Source organism: Nomascus leucogenys, chromosome 10 (assembly GCF_006542625.1).
Source record: "Nomascus leucogenys isolate Asia chromosome 10, Asia_NLE_v1, whole genome shotgun sequence".
In the NCBI taxonomy this organism is placed as follows: domain Eukaryota; kingdom Metazoa; phylum Chordata; class Mammalia; order Primates; family Hylobatidae; genus Nomascus; species Nomascus leucogenys.
In genome coordinates, this window is record NC_044390.1 from 5777679 (window position 1) to 5798552 (window position 20874).

Below are 20874 nucleotides of genomic sequence, written 5' to 3' on the forward strand. Positions count from 1 at the left end.
ACTGCAATAAAGCGAATACTGCAGTAGAGCAACCCACATGAATTGTTTGATTGCCAAGTGCGTATAAAAGTTGTATTCACACTATGCTGTTGTCCACTGAATATGTTCTCATTGTTTAGCTCCCACTTGAGTGAAAACATGCGGTGTTTGGTTTTCTGTTCCTGTGTTAGTTATCTGTTCCTGTTAGTTAGTTAGTTAGGATGGCTTCCAGCTTCATCCAAATCCCTGCAAAGGACAAGGTCTTATTTCTTTTTATGGTTGCATAGTATTCCATTGTGTATATGTACCGCATTTTCTTTATCCAGTCTATCATTGATGGGCATTTGGGTTGGTTCCATGTCTTTGCTATTGTAAATAGTGCTGCAGTGATCATACGTGTGCATGTGTCTTTATAATGGAACAATTCTTTGGATATATACCCAGTTATGGGGTTGCTGGGTCAAATGGTATTTCTGGTTCTAGATCCTTGACGAATTGCCATACTGTCATCCACAATGGTTGGACTAATTTACATTCCCACCAACAGTGTAAAAGTGTTCCTATTTCTCCACAACCTCCCAAGCATCTATTGTTTCTTGACTTTTTAATAATTGCCATTCTGACTGGCATGAGACAGTATCTCACTGTGGTTTTGATTTGCATTTCTCTAATGATCGGTGATGTTGAGCTTTTTTTCATGTGTTCGTTGGCCACATAAATGTTTTCTTTTGAGAAGTGTCTATTCATATCCCTTGCCCGCTTTTTGATGGGGTTGTTTTTTTCTTGTAAATTTGTTTAAGTTCCTTGTAGATTCTGGATATTAGACCTTTGTCAAATGGGTAGATTGCAAAAAGTTTCTCCCATTCTGTAGGTTGCCTCTTCACTCTGATGATAGTTTCTTTTGTTTTGCAGTAGCTCTTTAGTTTAATTAGATCTCATTTGTCAGTTTTGGCTTTTGTTGGAATTGCTTTTGGCATTTTCATCATGAAGTCTTTGCCCATGCCTATGTCCTGAATGGTATTGCCTAGGTTTTCTTCTAGGGTTTTTATGGTTTTGGGTTTTACATTTAAGTCTTTAATCCATCTTGAGTTAATTTCTGTAAAAGGTGTAAGGAAGGGGTCCAGTTTCAGTTTTCTGCATATGGCTAGCCAGTTTGCCCAGCACCATTTATTGAATAGGAAATTCTTTCCCTATTGTTTGTTTTTGTCAGGTTTGTCAAAGATCAGATGGTTGTAGATGTGTGGTGTTATTTCTGAGTTCTCCATTATGTTCCACTGGTCTATATGTCTGTTTTGGTACCAGTACCATGCTGTTTTGGTTACTGTAGCCTTGTAGTATGGTTTGAAGTCAGGTAGTGTGATGCCTCCCATTTTGTTCTTTTTGGTTAGGATTGTCTTGGCTATATGGGCTCTTGTTTGGTTCCATATGAAATTTAAAATAGTTTTTTCTAATTCTGTGAAGACTGTCAATGTAGTTTGATGGGAATATCATTGAATCTATAAATTACTTTGGGCAGAATGGCCATTTTCACAATATTGATTTTTCCTATCCATGAGGATAGAATGTTTTTCCATTTGTTTATGTCCTCTCTGATTTCCTTGAGCAGTGGTTTGTAGTTCTCCTTGAAGAGGTCCTTCACATCCCTTGTTAGCTGTATTCCTAGGTATTTTATTCTCTTTATAGCAATTGTGAATGGGAGTTCATTTGTGATTTGTTTCTCTGCTTGTCTATTGTTGGTGTATAGGAATGCTTGTGATTTTTGCACATTGATTTTGTATCTTGAGACTTTGCCAAAGTTGCTTATCAATTAAGGAGTTTTTGGGCTGAGATGCTGGGTTTTCTAAATGTAGAATCATGTCATCTGCAAAAAGAGACAATTTGACTTCCTCGCTTTCTATTTGAATATGCTTTACTTCTTTCTCTTGCCTGATTGCCCTGGCCAGAGTTTCCACTGTTGTGTTGAAAGGGAGTGGTGAGTGAGGGCATCCTTGTCTTGCACCAGTTTTCAAAGGGAATGCTTCCAGCTTTTGCCCATTCAATATGATATTGGCTATGGGTTTGTCATAAATAGCTCTGATTATTTTGAGATATGTTCCATCAATATCTAGCTTATTGAGAGTTTTTAATATGAAGGCATGTTGAATTTTATTGAAGGCCTTTTCTGCATCTATTGAGATAATCATGTGGTTATTGTCATTGGTTCTGTCTGTGTGATGGAGTACATGTATTGATTTGTGTATGTTGAACTAGCCTTGCATCCCGGGGATGAAGTCAACTTGATTGTGGTGGATAAGTTTTCCGATGTGCTGCTGGATTCGGTTTGCCAGTATTTTATTGAGGATTTTTGCATCAATATTCATCAGGGATATTGGCCTGAAATTTTCTGTTTTTTTGTTGTGTCTCTGCCCAGTTTTGGTATCAGGATGATGTTGGCCTCATAAAATTAGTTAGGGAAGAGTACCTGCTTTTCATTGTTTGGATCGTATTCAGAAGGAATGGCACAAGCTCCTCTTTGTAGAATTTGGCTGGTAGAATTTGGCTGTGATTCCTTCTGGTCCTGGGCTTTTCTTGGTTGGTAGACTATTAATTACTGCCTCAATTTCAGAACTTGTTATTGGTCTATTCATGGATTCGACTTCTTCCTGGTTTAGTTTTGGGATGATGTATGTTTCCAGGAATTTATCCATTTCTTCTAGATTTTCTAGTTTATTTGCGTAGAGGTGTTTATAGTATTTTCTGATGGTAGTTTGTATTTCTGTGGGATCAGTGGTAATATCCCCTTTATCATTTTTTATTGTGTCTATTTGATTCTTTTTTCTTCTTTATTAGTCTAGCTAGCAGTCTACCTATTTTGTTAATTTTTTCAAAAAACCAGCTGCTGGATTTATTGATTTTTTAAAGGGTTTTTTGTGTCTCTATCCCCTTCAGTTCTGCTCTGATCTTAGTTATTTCTTGTCGTCTGCTGGCTTTTGGATTAGTTTGCTCTTGCTTCTCTAGCTCTTTTAATTGTGAGGTTAGGGTGTCGATTCGAGATCCTTCTAGCTTTCTGATGTGGGCATTTAGTGCTATCCCTCTTAACACTGCTTTAGCTGTGTCCCAGAGATTCTGGCACATTGTCTCTTTGTTCTTATTGGTTTCAAAGAACTTGATTTCTACCTTAATTTCATTATTTATCCAGGAGTCATTCAGGAGCAGGTTGTTCAATTTCCATGTAATTGTGTGGTTTTGAGTGCGTTTCTTAATCCTGAGTTCTATATTGATCGCACTGTGGTCTGAGAGGCTGTTATGATTTCAGTTCTTTTGCATTTGCTGAGAAGTGTTTTACTTCCAATTTTGTGGTCAATTTGAGAATAAATGCCATGTGGCACTGAGAAGAATGTATATTCTGTTGATTTGGTGTGGAGGGTTCTGTAGATCTCTATTAGGTCCACTTGATCCAGAGCTGAGTTTAAGTCCTGAATATCCTTGTTAATTTTCTGTCTCATTGATGTGTCTAATATTGACAGTAGGGTGTTAAAAGTCCCTCTTTATTATTGTGTGGGAGTCTAAGTCTCTTTGTAGGTCTCTAAGAACTTGTTTTATGAATCTGGGTGCTCCTGTATTGGGTGCATACATATTTAGGGTAGTTAGCTCTTCTTGTTGAATTGATCCCTTTACCATTATGTAATGCCCTTGTCTTTTTTTATCTTTGTTGGTTTAAAGTCTGTTTTGTCAGAGACTAGGATTGCGGCCCCTGCTTTCTTTTTGCTTTTCATTTGCTTGGTAAACTTTCCTCCATCTCTTTATTTTGAGCCTATGTATGTCTTTGACCATGACTTGGGTCTCCTAAATACAGCACACCGATGGGTCTTGACTCTTTATCCAATTTGCCAATCTGTGTCTTTTAATTGGGGCATTTAGCCCATTTACATTTAAGGTTAATATTGTTATATGTGATTTTGATCCTGTCACCATGATACTTTCTTGATATTTTGCACACTAGTTGATGCAGTTTATTCATAGTGTCATTGGTCTTTATATTTTGATGTGTCTTTGCAATGGCTGGTACCGGTTGTTCTTTTCCATATTTAGTGCTTCCCTCAGGGGCTCTTGTAAGGCAGGCATGGTGGTGATGAAATCCCTCAGTATTTGCTTGTCTGGAAAGGATTTTATTTCTTCTTTGCTAATGCAGCTTAGTTTGGCTGGATATGAAATTCTGAGTTGAAAATTATTTTTCTAAGAGTGTTGAATATTGGCCCTCACTCTCTTCTGGCTTGTACCATTTCTGCTGAGAGGTCTGCTGTTAGTCTGATGGGCTTCCCTTTGTGGGTGACCTGGTCTTTCTCTCTGGCTGCCCTTAACATTTTTTCCTTCCCTTCGACCTTGGAGAATCTAATGATTATGTGTCTTGGGATTGATCTTCTCATGGAGTATCTTAGTGGTGTTTGCTGTATTTCCTGAATTTTAATGTTGGCCTGTCTTGCTAGGTTGGCAACATTCTCCTGGATAACATCCTGAAATGTGTTTTGCAGCTTGGTTCAATTTTCTCTGTTTCAGGTACTCCAATCAATCGTAGATTCAGTCTTTTTACATAATCCTGTATTTCTCGGAGGTTTTGTTCATTCCTTTTCATTCTTTTTCCTCTAATCTTGTCTGCATGCTTTATTTCAGCAAGGTGGTCTTCAAACTCTGATATACTTTCTTCCTCTTGGTTGATTCGGCTATTGATACTTCTGTATGCTTCACGAAGTTCTTCTGCTGTGTTTTTCAGCTCCATCAGGTTATTTATGTTCCTCTCTAAACTGGTTATTCTAGTTAGCAGCTCCTGTAACCTTTTTTCAAGGTTCTTAGCTTCTTTGCATTGGGTTAGAACATGATCCTTTAGCTAGCAGAATTTGATATTACCCACCTTCTGAAGCCTACTTCTGTCAGTTTGTCCATCTCATCCTCCTCCCAGTTCCGCACCCTTGCTGGAGCGGCATTGCAATCATTTGGAGGAGAAGAGGCACTCTGGCCTTTTGGGTTTTCAGCGTTTTTTTGTTGATCCTTTCTCATCTTCATGAATTTGTCTAGTTTTGATATTTGAGGCTGCCTATCCTTGATGGGTTTTTTTGGTGAGACATATTTTTGCTGATGCTGTTGTTGTTGCTTTATGTTTGTTTGTTTTTCTTTCATTGGTCAAGCCCCTCTTCTGTAGGGCTGTTGTGGTTTGCTGGGCATTCACTTCAGGCACTATTCATCTGGCTCACTCCTGTGCCTGCAGATGTCACTCAAGGAGGGTGGAAAACAGCAAAGATGGGTGCTTCCTCCTTCCTCTGGGAACTCTGACCTCGAGGAGCACTGATCTGATGCCAGTATGATCACTCCTGTATAGGGTGTCTGACAACACCTTTTTGATGGTCTCACCTAGTTGGGTGGTACAGGGAGCAGGACCCATTTAATGAAGCTCTTTGACTGTCCCTTGGTGGAGGGGGAGTGCTTTGCTGAGGGGAAACCCACTCATCTAGGCTGCTCAGATTTCTCAGAACTAGCAGGAGGAAAGGCTAAGTCTGCTGGTCCTCAGACACTGTGGTCACCCCTACCCCTAGTGGCTCCAGCCCAGGGAGATCAGAGTTTTGTGCCTGAGCCCCTGCCTGGAGTTGGAGTTCCTGCAGAGAGGCCTCTCCCAGTGAGGAGGGATGGGTCAGTGTCACGCCTGAAGAGGCACTCTGGCCACAGTTTGCCACAGCTGGTGTGTTGTGCGGTGGGGGACCCCTCTCGGAACCAAGCCTCCCTGGCTCCAGCAGGGGAAAAGTGTAGCCTGGAGCTATAGAGATGGTTGCCACCCTTCCCCTGCCCAGGGAGCTTAGTGTGTTAGGCAGCTATCAGTCCCAGTGCTGGCTGCTGCCCCTCCCCCAAGGAGCTCAAATGGCTTAAACAGCAGGTAGCTGCAGCTGTGGTGCTGGTCGCCCCTCCCACCTTTCCTGAAGACGGAGGACTGTAAGGGATATAAAGGTTTCACCGAATACCAAGAGCCTGAGAAACTGCTTGGCTGATTTGACTAATAAAGGCCGGTCTGCTATCGGACTGTATAGAGGTGGGAAGGCTCAACTGAGGAATTATGTCTGACAGAAGGAAAGAAATGACTGCGGTGGCCTTCTTAGACCCTGTAGGAAAGGCCTCTACCCATCCAGTGAAAGTTTCTACGCAGACTAAGAGGTATTTTAGTTTTCTGACTCAGGGCATGTGAGTAAAGTCAATTTGCCAGTCCTGGGCAGGGGCAAATCCCCGAGCTTGATGTATGGGAAAGGAAGGAGGCCTGAACAATCCCTGAGGGGTAGTAGAATAGCAGATGGAACACTGAGAAGTAATTTCCTTGAGGATAGATTTCCATGATGGAAAGGAAATGAGAGGTTCTAAGAGACGGGCTGGTGGCTTGTTACCTACATGGAAGAGGTTATGAAATGACGACAGAATGGGCCTGTGAGGCTGGAAGGAGATATTTTCCTTGGTCTAAGAACCATTTGCCTTGTGTGGGAAGAGACTGATAGGTGGAAGTTTCCGCGGGGGAGTAGGTGGGAGTGGCCAGATGAGAAGGAGAAAAACTGAAAATGAGGGATATAAGTTGGAATGCTAGCTGCTTTTTTAGCTATCTTATCAGCATGAGCATTGTACTGAGCGATGGGATCTGATGCCCTTTGATGGCCTTTGCGGTGAATGACTCTAGCTTCCTTTAGAAGTAAAGCAGCTTTGAGAAGCATTTTTATTAAAGAGGCATTAATGATAGAGGACCCTTGTGTAGTGAGGAAACCTCTTGCATGGTGGTGCAGGATATGGAAGGCATATTTAGAGTCAGTATAAATATTGACATTTAGTCCTTTTGCAAGACTGAGGGCTTGACTTAAGGCAGTGAGTTCGGCTTGCTGAGAGGTAGTGGAGGGGGGCAGAGCAGTAGCCTCAATAATAGATGTGGAAGATACTGTAGCATAGCCTGCCTTTGCTGGTGAGTGGCGATTAGGCCTGGTGGAACTGCCATCAATAAACCAAGTGTGTTCAGGGTGAGGAACATGAAAGAATATGGGGAAATGGAGTGAGTGCCAGGTGGATCAGATATAGTCACGGGGGTCAGGTGTGGTATCAGGAATAATGTAGGAGGCCGGATTGAAGTCTGGGCCAGGAACAATGGTAATTGTGGGAGACTCAACAAAGAGTGAGTACAGCTGAAGGAGCTGGGAAGCAGAAAGTATGTGTCAGGTGTGAAGAAGAAAATAGATTTTGGAAGTTACGAGAACTGTAGAGAGTGAGTTGAGCGTAGTTTGTGATTCTAAGGGCCTCTAAAAGTATTAAAGCAGTGGCAGCTGCTGCACGCAGACATGAGGGCTAGGCTAAAACAGTAAGGTCAAGTTGTTTGCACAGAAAGGCTACAGGATGTGGTCCCGGCTCTTGTGTAAGAATTCTGACTGCAGTAACCATGCCTAGGAAGGAAAAGAGTTGTTTTGTAAGGGATTGAGGTTTGGGAGATTAGTTGGACATGATCAGCAGGGAGAGCACGTGTGTTTTTGTGAGAATTATGCCAAGATAGGTAACAGATGAGGATGAAATTTGGTCTTGACTGAAGTAATGGGGACTGTCTGTGAAGCCTTGCGGCAGTACAGCCCAGGTAATTTGCTGAGCCTAATGGGTGTCAGGGTCAGTCTAAGTGAAAGCGAAGAGAGGCTGGGATGAAGGGTGCAAAGGAATAGTAAAGAAAGCATGTTTGAGATCCAGAACAGAATAATGGATTGTGGAGGGAGGTATTGAGATAGGAGAGTATATGGGTTTGGCACCACAGGGTGGATAGGCAAAACAATTTTGTTGATAAGGTGCAGATCCTGAACTAACCTGTAAGGCTTGTCTGGTTTTAGGACAGGTAAAATGGGGGAATTGTAAAGAGAGTTTATAGGCTTTAAAAGGCCGTGCTGTAACAGGCCAATGATAACAGGCTTTAATCCTTTTAAAGCGTGCTGTGGGATGGGATATTGGCATTGAGTGTGATTAGGTTTTAATGAGATGGTAAGGGGTGCATGATCAGTCACCAAGGAGGGAGTAGAGGTATCCTATACTTGCGGGTTAAGGTGGGGGTATTCAAGAGGAGGATGCAAAGGAGGCTTTGGATTGGGAAGAAGGGCGGCAGTGAGATGTAGCTGTAGTCCAGGAATAGTCAGGGAAGCAGATAATTTAGTTAAAGTGTCTCGGCCTAATAAAGGAACTGGGCAGGTGGGGATAACTAAAAAGGAGTGCTTAAAAGAGTATTGTATAAGTTGGCAGCAGAGTTGGGGAGTTTTAAGAGGTTTAGAAGCCTGGCCGTCAATACCCACAACAGTTATGGAGGCAAGGGAAACAGGCCTTTGAAAAGAAGGTAATGTGGAGTGGGTAGCCTCCATATTGATTAAGAAGAAGACGGACTTAACCTTCCACTGTGAGAGTTATTTAAAGCTCAGCGTCCGTGATGGTCTAGGGGGCCTCCAAGGTGATCGGGCAGTGTCAGTCTTCAGCCACTAAGCCGAGAAGATCTGGGAAGGAGTCAGTCACAGAGCCTTGGGCCAGAGTTCCAGGGGCTCTGGGAGTGACTGCCAGGTGAGTTGAACAGTCCAATTTTCAGTGGGGTCCCGCACAGATGGGATGTGGCTTAGGAGGAACCCTGGGCTGTGGGCATTCCTTGGCCTGGTAGCCAGATTTCTGGCACTTGTAGCAAGCTCCTGGGGGAGGCGGGCCTGGAGGAACACCTGGCCACTGCGGTTTAGACGTTTGGAAGTTCTTGTGTGCTGGAGATGTGGCTGGGGTTTGTCTCACAGTGGAGGCAAGGAATTGCAACTCAGAAATATGTTGCTTCTTGGCTGCCTCTACTCTATTACTGTACACCTTGAAGGAGAGGTTAATTGAGTCCTGTTGTGGGGTTTGAGGGCTGGAATTTAATTTTTGGAGTTTTATTTAATGTCGGGAGCAGATTGGGTAATAAGATGTATATTGAGAATAAGACAGCCTTTTGACCTTTTAGGGTCTATGGCTCTAAAGTATCTCAGGGTTGCTGCCAAACGAGCCGTGAACTGGGCTGGGTTTTTATATTTGATGAAAAAGAGCCTAAACGCTATCTGATTTGGGATAAAGAAAAAGGAGCATTAACCTTGACTATGCCTTTAGCTCCAGCCACCTTTTTAAGAGTAATTTGCTGGGCAGGTGGGTGAGGGCTAGTCACGGAATGAAACTGTAAGCTGGACCGGGTGTGAGGAAGGGAGGTGATAAGAGGATTATAGGGTGGAGGAGCAGAGGCTGAGGAAGAATTGGGACCTAGCTCAGCCTGGCGAGGAGGGGGAGAGGTCAGATGGGTCTGTAGAAAAGGAAGATTAGAAAGACTCAGCGATGCTTGGGGTTGGGACTGAGGGGACAGGCGGGAGGGAAAGAAGGAAGATTTGGGACGAGTTGCATTGGGAACAGAGACTAGGGAGAGACCTAGGTGTAAAAGAATGCCTGGACGTCAGGCACCTCAGACCGTTTGCCCATTTTACGACAAGAATTATTTAGATCTTGTAGGATGGAAAAATTGAAAGTGCCATTTTCTGGCGGTTTGGAACTGCTGTTGAGTTTGTATTGGGGTCAAGTGGCATTGCAGAAGAAAATAAGGCATTTAGGTTTTAGGTCAGGTGTGAGTTGAAGAGGTTTTAAGTTCTTGAGAACACAGGCTAAGGGAGAAGAAGGAGCAATGGAGGGTGGAAGGTTGCCCATAGTGAAGGAGGCAAGCCCAGAGAAAAGAGAGAGTAGAGACACGGAAGAGGTCCGGGGGTTCTTACCCTCCAGAAAAGCAGGAAAGGGGTCGGGGTGCCGAAATAAGGGGTTGGGGTGCAGAGATAAGAGGTCGGGGCATGGAAATAACGGGTTGAGGCGCAGAGATAAGAGGTCGGTGCGTGGAAATAAGGGATTGGGGCACAGAGATAAGAGATCAGGGTGTGGAAATAAGGGATCGGGGTGCAGAGATAAGAGGTCGGGGCATGGAAATAAGGGATTGGGGGTTCTTGCCCCCCAGAAAAGCAGAGAAGGGGTAGAGACAGGGAGAGAAGGGGTCAGGGTTCTTGCCTCTCCCCCAGAAAAGCAGGACTTGCCGCTAAGGGTGAAGGACCAAGGCAGGCATCCATGTGTGGTCAGACACCTCTGAAACATGGGTGAATAATCAGAGAGGCGTCCCTGCAATGATTAAACACCAAGGGAAGGCTGGCTTCCCAAGTCCGTGACTGGCGCTGGAGTTTTGGGTCCACGGATAAAACATGTCTCCTTTGTCTCTACCAGAAAATGAAAGCAATTGAAATTAAGAGAAGGGAGAGATTGAAGGGTGGTGCCAAGATTGAAAGGAGAAAGTGGTTGAGGGATAGTGAGAGAGGTTGGAGAAGAGAGGAAGAAGAGGCTGCTTACCTGATTTAAAATTGGTGAGATGTTCCTTGGGCTGATGGGTCTGAGGACCCAAGGTCGTAGGTGGATCTTTTTCATGGAGCAAAGAGCAGGAGGACAGGGGATTGATCTCCCAAGGGGAGTCCTGTGATCTGAGTCACAGCACCAAATTTCATGCATGTCCGTGTGAAGAGACCACCAAACAGGCTTTGTGTGAGCAACAAAGCTTTTAATCACCTGGGTGCAGGCGGGCTGAGTCCGAAAAGAGAGTCAGCGAAGGGAGATAGGGGTGGGGCTGTTTTATAAGATTTGGGTAGGTAAAGGAAAATTACAGTCAAAGGGGGGTTCTCTGGTGAGCAGGAGTTGGGGGGGTCACAAGGTACTCAGTAGGGGAGCTTTTGAGCCAGGATGAGCCAGGAGAAGGAATTTCACAAGGCAATGTCATCAGTTAAGGCAGGAACAGGCCATTTTCACTTCTTTTGTGGTGGAATGTCATCAGTTAAGGCAGGAACCGGCCATCTGGATGTGTACGTGCGGGTCACAGGGATATGATGGCTTAGCTTGGGCTCAGAGGCCTGACGCCAAGCTTAATCATTTGTAGCTTTTTATTTATTTATTTATTATTTTTTATTTTTAGATGGACTCTTGCTCTGTTGCCCAGTCTGAAGTTCAGTGGTGCGATCTCTGCTCATTGCAACCCCCGCCTCCCAGGTTCAAGCTATTCTCCTGCCTTAGCCTCCCAAGTAGCTGGGATTACAGGAACTTGCCACCATGCCCAGCCAATTTTTTTTTTTTTTTTTTTTGTATTTTTAACAGAGATGGGATTTCACTACGTTGGCCAGGCTGGTCTTGAACTCCTGAGCTCAAGTGATCTGTCTGCCTCGGCTTCCCAAAGTGCTGGGATTACAGGTGCGAACCACTGCACGGGGCCTGTAGTTTTTGATTTAAAATGAGATGTATGACTCTTCTTTTCACTGGAACACTAGAAGCCATTATAGGGTTATTTATCAGTCTAATTTCAATATTATTGTGTCTCAGGAACTAGGAGGCCCAAGGAGAAGGAACAAGACAGGGCAAAGGCTGGTTGGTGGAACAGTCAGAACACACACAACATTTATTAAGTTCACCATCCTATGTGATAGTGGATCATGGTGCCTCAAGTGATTACAGTAGTAACATCAAAGGTCACTGATCACAAATCACCACAAAAAATATAATAATAATAAAAATCTTGAAATATTGTGAGAATTATCAAAATGTGACAGCATGACATGAGGTGAGCACATGCTGTTGGAGAAATGGTGCTGGTAGGCTTGCTCCATGCAGGATTGTGATGAAACTTCAATCTGTAAAAAGGCAATATGTGCAAAGAGCAATAAAGCAAAGCATAATAAAATGAAGTATGACTACATAGCAAAAAGGGCTTCACAGGTGATTAAATTAATGTTCTTGAGATGAGATTATCCTGGATTACTTCCGTGGGTCCAGACAAATCACAAGGGTTCTTATGAGAAGAAGGCATGAGGGGTAGTGTCATAAAAAGCAATGCCATGACAGAAGCAGAGGGAGAGAAAGAGATGTGATGACAGAAGCGGAGATCCAAGTGATGTAGCCATGAGCCATGGAACGCAGGCAGCCTTTTGAAGCTGGAAAAGGCAAGGAATGGATCCTTCCCTGAAGTATCCATAAGGAATGAAGATTATGACACTTTAATTTTAGTCATGTAAGACTCATAAATGTCAGTACATTTCAAAATCTATTTTAGATTTCTAACCTCTAGAAAAAGAAGATAAATGTGCATTGTTTCAAGCCACTAAGTTAGTGAGAATTTATTGCAGCAGAAGTAGGAAGCTAACATAGATTTGGAAGTGAGGTTATGCGCTAACAAATACCTAAAAATGTGGTTGTGGTTTCCAGTGGGAAGAGGCTGGAAGAATGCTGAGGAGCATGATAGAAAAGCCTAGATTTCTGTGAACAGATTGCTAGTGGAAATATAGATATTAAGGACTCTGCCAGTAAGGGCTCAGAAGGAAGTGAGGAACATAATAGAGAAAAATTAAATTGTCTTAAAGAATATTAAAATTATTATAAATAAACTATAGAAATAGGAATACTAAAGGAACTCTTCATAATGGCCCAGATGGAATTAAGGGTTCTTTGTTATTTAGTGGCAGAAGACTCAGCAGAATTTTGTTCTGCAGTCATGTGGGAAATAGAATTTCTAAGCCATGAATGTGGAGATTTAGCCAAGGGAATTTGCTTGGAAATCCAAGCAAAATGTTGAAAATGTGTCTTGGTTTCTTGTTTCTTATAGTAAAATGTGAGAGGAAAGAAATAGATTAAGGGAAGAACTGTTAAACAAAAAGGAACTAGGACTTGATAATTTAGGAAATTCTCAGTCTATTCAGCTTTCAAAAACTGCTAAAGTTAGAAGATTTGATTACAAGAAAGTATGCTCTGGAGAGAACGCCAAAGGTTTGGCTGAGCAGCCTTTTGCTTGTGCCTTGGAATGATTTTAGATAAGGGTCAGTATTTTAATCACACAGAAAAGTGTTTGAAAAGATTAAGTATATGACTCATGGATCCCCTCACAGATCTCAACAGGAGCCAGGAATAAAAGTGGGATTATCCTGCATATATTTGTGGAAGAGCCTCTTGTTTGATGGATTTACTCCCTCTAATGTGTGGGAGACCCACAAAGTTTTTGAGAATGTTGTATCAGCAGAAACACTGCCAGCTTGGACTGAAAGAGACAGTGAAAGAACAAAACCATAAAAGTTTGTTTGACTTCCAAAATTCTCCAGTTAGAAAACAGGCTAATAAAATAACTCAGGTTTAGACACATTACCCTTCATGAAAAGAAGGATAACTCTGAGGTCATGGCAGAGCCATGGGCCCAGAGGATGGACCCTCCAGCCACAGAGGATTATTCCTGGGTTTTGAAACATGATAGAATTTTCCCAGTTGGATTGCAAAATGTCATGGGAATAGTGACCCGTTTTTCCCCTTCTATTTTCTCCCAATGAGAATGTCTATATTGATTATCTTATGCCTGTGCCACCATTGTACTTTTTGAGCTGATAACTTATTTTCTAGCTTCACAGACCCACAGATGGAGAGGTATTTTTCTCCAGGATGGATTATATCCAGAGCCTCACCCGTAGATCCTTTAGATGATAAGGTTTGGGACTTTTGAGCTGATGAGATTTAGATGTATTTTGTATTTGAATGTATGTTATAAGGGGTTGAGACTATTGGGGCCCTTGCCCTCTTCTCATTACCTTGTCTGACTCTGACCCTTTTTTCCTTCTTTAAGCACTCTTGTGATTACACTGGGTCTATCCAGATAATCCATAATAATTTCTCACTCTCAGGAACCTTAATTTAATTGTAGCTTCATAGGTCCATTTGTGATGTGTGGTTATGGTAAAATATTCACAGGTTCTGGTTATTAGGATGTAGCCATCCTGAGAGGGCTATTATTCAGCCTATCATAAACCCCACATGAAACAACCTATTTTGTCTGCATCCCCAAGATCTTGAATTTTATATTGTGGAAATCGAGACATACTTTTCAAGTAAAGATAAAAAATATGTTGTTCCCCTCTGTGTGTCCATGCATTCTCATCATTCAGCTCCCTCTTGTAAGTGAGAACATGCAATGTTTGGTTTTCTGTTCCTGCATTAGTTTGCTAAGGATAATGGCCTCCAGCTCCAAGCATGTCCCTGCAAAGGACATGATCTCATTATTTTTTATGACTGGATAGTATTCCATGGTGTATAGGTAGCATATTTTCTTTATCCAGTCTATCACTGATGGGCATTTAGGTTGTTCCGTGTCTTTGCTTTTGTGAATAGTGCTGTAATGAGCACATGTGTGCATGTCTTTATAGCAAAATGATTTATATTCCTCTCGGTATATACCCAGTAATGGGATTACTGGGTTGAATCGTATTTCTGTCTTTGGATCTTTGAGGAATTTCCACACTGTCTTCCACAATGGTTGAACTAATTTTACATTCCCACCAGCCATGTATAAAAGGGAACCCTTTTCTCCGCAACCTTGACAGCATCTATTTTTTTGACTTTTTAATATTAGCCATTCTGACTGTTGCAAGATGATATCTCATTGTGGTTTTGATTTGCATTTCTCTAATGATCGTTGATATTGAGCTTTTTTTCATATGCTTGTTGGCCACATGTATATCTTCTTTAGGAAAGTGTTCACGTTCTTTGCCCACTTTTAAATGTGGTTGTTTGCTCTGTTTTGTCATTTTGTTTAAGTCATAGAGGGAAACAACACACACTGGGACCTATCAGAGGGTGGAGGCTGGAAGGGTGGAGAGGATCAGGAAAAATAACTAATGAGTACTAGACTTAGTACCTGGGTGACAAAATAATCTGTACAATAAACCCACATCACACAAATTTACCTATATAACAAACTTGCATATGAACCATGAACTTAAAAGTTAAAAAAATTAAAACTGTGATGTGCAGTACAAACTAAAAAAAAGATAAAAGTAATAACATTAGCACGGTGCATTGCAGTTTATAAGGTGATTTTATCAGAATGAAAAGTAATAACATTAGCACCTTGCATTCCAGTTTATAAGGTGATTTTATTCTAATGATGTTAGTTTTGTTCTTAGTTGACTTCTTTTTGATTTATTATAGATACAAATCCAATCAGAGCTGGAAAAGTGGAATAAGGAAGTTGGATAGATTCTGTTGGACTGGCCTTTGGCTGCAGGAGGTGAGGGAGAGGGTCTTTATTGATTCCTGGGTTTTTCAGCCTGGGTGATAGGAGGAGTTGGGAGGTTATTAAAGAAAAAGGAATTAACACAAAGCAAACTGAATTATAATGGAAAGAGTTTAGGGAAATGATTAATCAGTTAAGCTCAAATATATGGGCTTTTGTTAATTATATGCTCCCTTGAGGGATACAGTTATGAGTGGCATTTATCTCAGGTTGTTTTGGGTCTATATAGGTCTAAAGGAACATATGTAAATAAACGGAAATGCAAACAGGAACTTTGGGAAGCAATTCTTAATTGCGTTGTATTTTCAGCTGTTCATAGATATTGACTAAAAAGGACCAGAGATATATTCTTCTCTATGATAAAGGCAAAGTATGAAAGGATGCCTATAAATAAAGGGATTTTTGCTACTGAAGATATTATAAAGAAAAAACCACATTGACTCTCAGTCCTTCGTTTCATGACATGTCTTACCTAATTCATTTCCCGCACAAAACATATGTTCACAATACCTAGACGTGAGATCTCAGTGAAGTCTTGGCCTGGATTCGCCCTGTCTTAATCTATCTCTTTTATCCCATAAAGTATAGGTTACTCAAGCAGACTCAGAACACCAACAGCTATTTCTTTAATTATCCTTGGAGGCATGGACCCTAAAGCTGTGGTTTTACCAAAGAACTATCTATATCTTGATGGTATCACTTTCAGTTTTATTCCAGTTAGTGAGCTGCAAATGAATATCCCATTATTGACAAAGATTAATGGCTTAAAGTCAAGAAGAAGTCTAATGAAATAACAATCTTGTCTTCTTTATGGTACAGATGTTTTCCCATTGTAGCAATGACTCAGATTCCTGTTGGATCAAGTTTTTAACAGTCATTTCTATAGTGGCATGAGCTGGAAAATTAGATCTCAGTAAAATCAGCTTTAGAAAATAGATACTATAATACGGAAAATGAATGAGCCCCATTATGGAGAATCTATGCAATTAATCTCTGTTCATTTAAAGGTATAAAGCTACATCTGAGGATGAAGTAAGAAATTGGGCTTGGTTGTCAAACCCATTTTATGGGGAGAAGGGATACCATGAATACTCTGTGCCCAGATAAGTGATGGAGGGTCAAAGCAGTGAAATAGGAATCAGAAGTAGAAACATTATTTGCTTAGAGTTGTGTATTGTGATGTCATCACCAAATGGGGCCCAGCACACTGTTTTGCAGTCATTATGACCTACTACTATTGTCAGCTGGTGCAGTGTGTGATAATGTTGTTCCCCTTGTCTCATTCCTTTTTTCCCCAGAGCTCTTCTGAAAGAACCACTGTGTTTTCTTGACTGTTGACCTCTCCTATATCTGCTGTAATATGCTGAAAGCTCATTATGGATATTTAGATTTCAAAAAATGTGGGTCTAGCTATACCACTTGCTAGCTGGCAAACTTGGAAAAGTTACCTAATCCTCTCTGGGTATTATTATCTTCTTCTTTTAATACCTCCAGCATCTGTTGTTGTGAGCCTTAATTAACATTAAAATTTGTAAAACCTGTAACTCTGTGCCTGAAACATAGTAGCCATCTAATAAAAGTTAGTTCCTTCTCCTCTCCACATCCCACACACCTTCAAACATAGTTACACCCTCAGGTGTCAGAGCAACTGCTTCAAAATCTGTTCAGAGTCTTTTGAATTAAAATTGCCTGATGCTTACTGACGTACATTCCAGCACGCATGGTTGTTATTATAGTGTGAATCATTCCATGAGTACAGCATGCAGGTAACAGTAGCATTCTTTAAGTATTCACTTTTAGTATATACCTTTATCCAATCTCCTGACCCTCACAAGCTTGCGTGTGCTTATGTGTGCATGCACACACACACAGCAGTACTCATGGGATTGCCAAGATAATATTGACCCACTAAAATCTGCTCTTTAGTTTTTTTTCCTTATGCTTACCAAGAGAAATGGCTCAAAAATTTCCCAGAACAATTAATAAAGTGTTTAGGAGTCAAAGTACTATTGATTTTCAGTCTCTAATTAATTTACATTTATTATATTTTAGATAGCTTTGTATATGAGTAATAACCTCTTTACCGCAGATAAACAGCTTCCAATTAAAACATTTATGAGACAGGACCTGTGGTATGCTGAATAATAGCTCCCAAAAATATCCAGGTCTGAATTCCTGGAAACCGTGAATTACCTTTTATAGCAAAAGGGCCTTTGCAGATGTGATGTAAATTAGGATTTTGAGATATGGAAATAATTCTGGGTTATCTGGGTGGACCCTAAATGTGATCACAACTGTCCTTATATGAAGGAGGTAGAGGGGGAGTAGACTACAGAAAGAATAAGGAAATGCAATGATAGAAGATACTAAACTGTTGGCTCTGAAGATGGGAGGAAGGGGCCATGAGCCAGAGCCAAGGAGGAATACCCATAGCCTCTAGTAGCTGGAAGAGGCAAGAAACAGATTGTTACCAGATCCTCTAGAGGAGGCACCTTGACTTTAGCCCAGTGAAACCGACTTTTTATTTCTGGCCTCCAGAGCTGAAAGAGAATGCATTTGTATTGTTTTAAGCCACCAAGTTTGTGGTCATTTGTTACAGCAGCAAAAGAAACTAATGCAGGATCCAAGCAGTACCTGTAGAGGATAATGTGAGCCTTAGTCCTCAATATGGTATTAAATAAGAATGATATGTGTTTAGTCACTTGTCCTTCATGCTTCATTCATGACATCGGGTCATTAAAGAGAGACTTCCATACTGATATATTCTGTCATTTCCAACCCCTTGTCATCAACTTTGTCACAAAATCATCTAGATGGCAAGGCTGCTGTTGTTGAGTTTCAGATGTTTCTTTGAGTCCCACTCAGTTGAATTTGGCTTGCATTATTTTATGATGGAGGCAGCTTGTCCAATTGTGACAGGTGGACGAAACTTGCCGCTGACAGATTCAGACCCCCAGGTTAACCTCCGCATTGCTTACAGAGTTTTGATAAGTGACAGTTTGTCTCAGTGATTGCCCATTTAGCTCGTCGTTCTTCAGGTGAGTGATTCACAGCTGTATGTGGATTTTCTTTTGAAAATTCTCCCACACATACACCTAATTTCTGAGTCAGTGTGATAAGGACAGCTAAGTAACAAATAACCACAATTTTTTTTTCTTTAGCAATATAGTTATAATAACTCTAAGGCAGGGAAGCCTATGAGAGCTGGTAGGTAGAGAATCAAATGGCTGCTGCTGCCTACCTGGTTGTCATACCATTTTTTTTTCCCTGCTTCTATAATTCTAGCTCCCTGCTGCCCTTTCCGTACAATAATGTAGGCACTGCAAGCTGCACCATTTCACCACCCACATATCACCTTTTATTCTAAATTAAAAGCAAAGCAAATTTCCTTTCCATTTACTTAGAACTCAGGATTTGTTAAATATTTAATGTGTTGTAATTAGAATGTATACTTTTTAGAGGGTGAAAAACTTGATTTTTCCCATCTACTCTTACATTTTATTAAATAGAAGATTTCTATTATGTGTTACCTCTTACGACTTTTCCCTCTAAAATACTGAAGTGAATATTACTTTACCTCTTGGGTGACATTTGATTGGCACTGCTAAAGATAGTAATTTGTTTAAATTCTTTAATAATTGGGAGATAATTTTATGACTTCTGGATGACGTAGCCCAGAATGAAGTCATCTGAGGTTGCAGTGCTGAACCTTAGGTGTAGCAGTGTCAACTTAAGTAGCTGGATGATGCAAACAAACTGGAGTCTTGGGCAATCAGTCAGAATTCATGCCTCTGACAAGCAGAAGTCAACAATCTTTGTTTTGTAACACTTGAGTTGATGAGGTGCTCAAATCATGGTCTCTTCTGGTTAGATCCTTTATTCATCTATTGCTGTGTGGCCATATTACCACAAAGTTAGTGCCTTATGCAAAATATTTATTATCTCACAGTTTCGTGTGTCAGGTATTCAAGCATGGCTTGGGTCCTGTGTTTCCTGTTCTCTCACAAGACTAGAATGAAGGTGTCACTCAGGGATGGGACCTCGTCTGTGGCTCGACTGGGGAAGGATCTGGTTCCAAGCTCACATGGCTGTTGGCAGAATTCAGTTCCTTGTGGTTTATCAATGGAGGACCCCAGTTCCTTGCTGAATGCTCTCAATTGCTTGACTGAGAGCCTCAGTTTGCAAGCCTCCTTTAGTTCCTTACCACATGGCCTTTCCATATGGCAGCTTACTTCATCAAAGCCAGAAAGGGAGAGAATCAACAGAGGGGATGTTTGCAAAATGGAAGTCACAATCTTATGTGACATAACTATGGAAGTAACATGCCATTGTCTTTGTCATATTCTATTAGCTAGAAGCCAACCAGATGTTCTGCTTCCACTCAAGGGGAGGGGATTACACAAAGGCATGAGAAACAGGGATAATTGCGGGTAATTTCAGAGTTTGTCTGCCATAGGTCCCTAACACAGAAGCGAGTTATAAGACATTACCAAATTTTCAATGTTTGAGCTTACAAAAAGTAATTATGGGTGAGAATTGATGCAAATTATATAACATCATAAAGTCAAGATTATATAAGTTTTAGAGGATTTGATTTGAAGTGTCAAATATTTATATAATATTTATTATTATTTTAAAACATCACACTCTGGGGACTGTTGTGGGTTGGGGGGAGGGGGGAGGGACAGCATTAGGAGATACACCTAATGCTAAATGACGAGTTAATGGGTGCAGCAAAACAACATGGCACATGGATACATATGTAACAAACCTGCACATTGTGCACATGTACCCTAAAACCTAAAGTATAATAATAATAAAATAAAATAAAATAAAATAAAAAGCAGTACCCCAACCATCTTCCTCTCTTCCTCCCAACATCTTCATCTCTTTTATCTAATTCTCTGGGTATTTATCTTTATGTCTCTAATCTATGTGTTTTGCTCCTTTTTAATGTTTCAGTTTTAGACATCTATTGACATCCCACTATGGAATATGGCATTCCTCTCTTTCCTACCGCTTACTATAACAGTATCCCACACAAGCACACACGTTTTCCATGACTATCTCTTTAACACATTAATTGCAAAATTTGGGTTAGATTAGTCTTCTCTATTTACTTGTTATGTTTGTTGACAGACATTATTTATAATGTTACTGATCCATATACTAAACCCTGATTCCTCTTCCTTTCCATTACAATGTTTTATTTCCTCTAGGATTAATTATTGCCTTTTCTCATTGTGATGGATTTTCTATGTATATATAGTCAACACAATTCCAAATTCATCTTTTCTTAACATGTTTATCTGTATCAGGTATTCTATACACTTCATGTCTCTGAAGAATCTCACCCGAGCCTTTCCATTCATTTAAATCTGGACTGGTCACCTTCTACTCCTTCTGATAGGTATCAACCTTGCAATTCTTCTCCATCATTTGGGGATTTTTATTGCCTCTTTCCTTTGTTGGATATCTTGATTTCTGTATGCCATGCCTTTTCTTGTTTTGTGCAGCACATCTCCCAGTAGTTTCATGCAAATGTCTTTATTCTATCCCCGTCTTGCTTCATAGACTGGATGTGAAATTCTAGCATTGAGAATAAATTCCCTAGAGACATTAAAACAATGACCATATTGTCTTCTAGATGCCATTGTCACTATGAGCTTTGCTTTAGGTTGATTCCATTGGTCCGTTTAGTTGGGGAAGTCTTGACAACAGCATCCTTAGAACTTTCCTTTTGACCTAAACATCCT

At 41.0% G+C, this 20874-nt stretch overlaps 1 protein-coding gene across 15 annotated transcripts in view; it reads left to right on the forward strand.

Annotated features, from left to right (window-relative positions):
* Positions 1 to 20874, forward strand: part of ANKS1B (ankyrin repeat and sterile alpha motif domain containing 1B) — a 1250661-nt gene that overhangs the window by 260691 nt on the left and 969096 nt on the right. Inside the window, exon 1 of one of the 15 annotated variants that reach the window (XM_030819773.1) lies at positions 15040 to 15112. The exons of the other annotated variants lie outside the window; for them this stretch is intronic. The gene's annotated coding sequence lies outside the window, so the exon portion shown is untranslated. Of the gene's footprint in view, positions 1 to 15039; positions 15113 to 20874 lie in introns of those variants that run through there. 15 annotated transcript variants of the gene reach the window in all.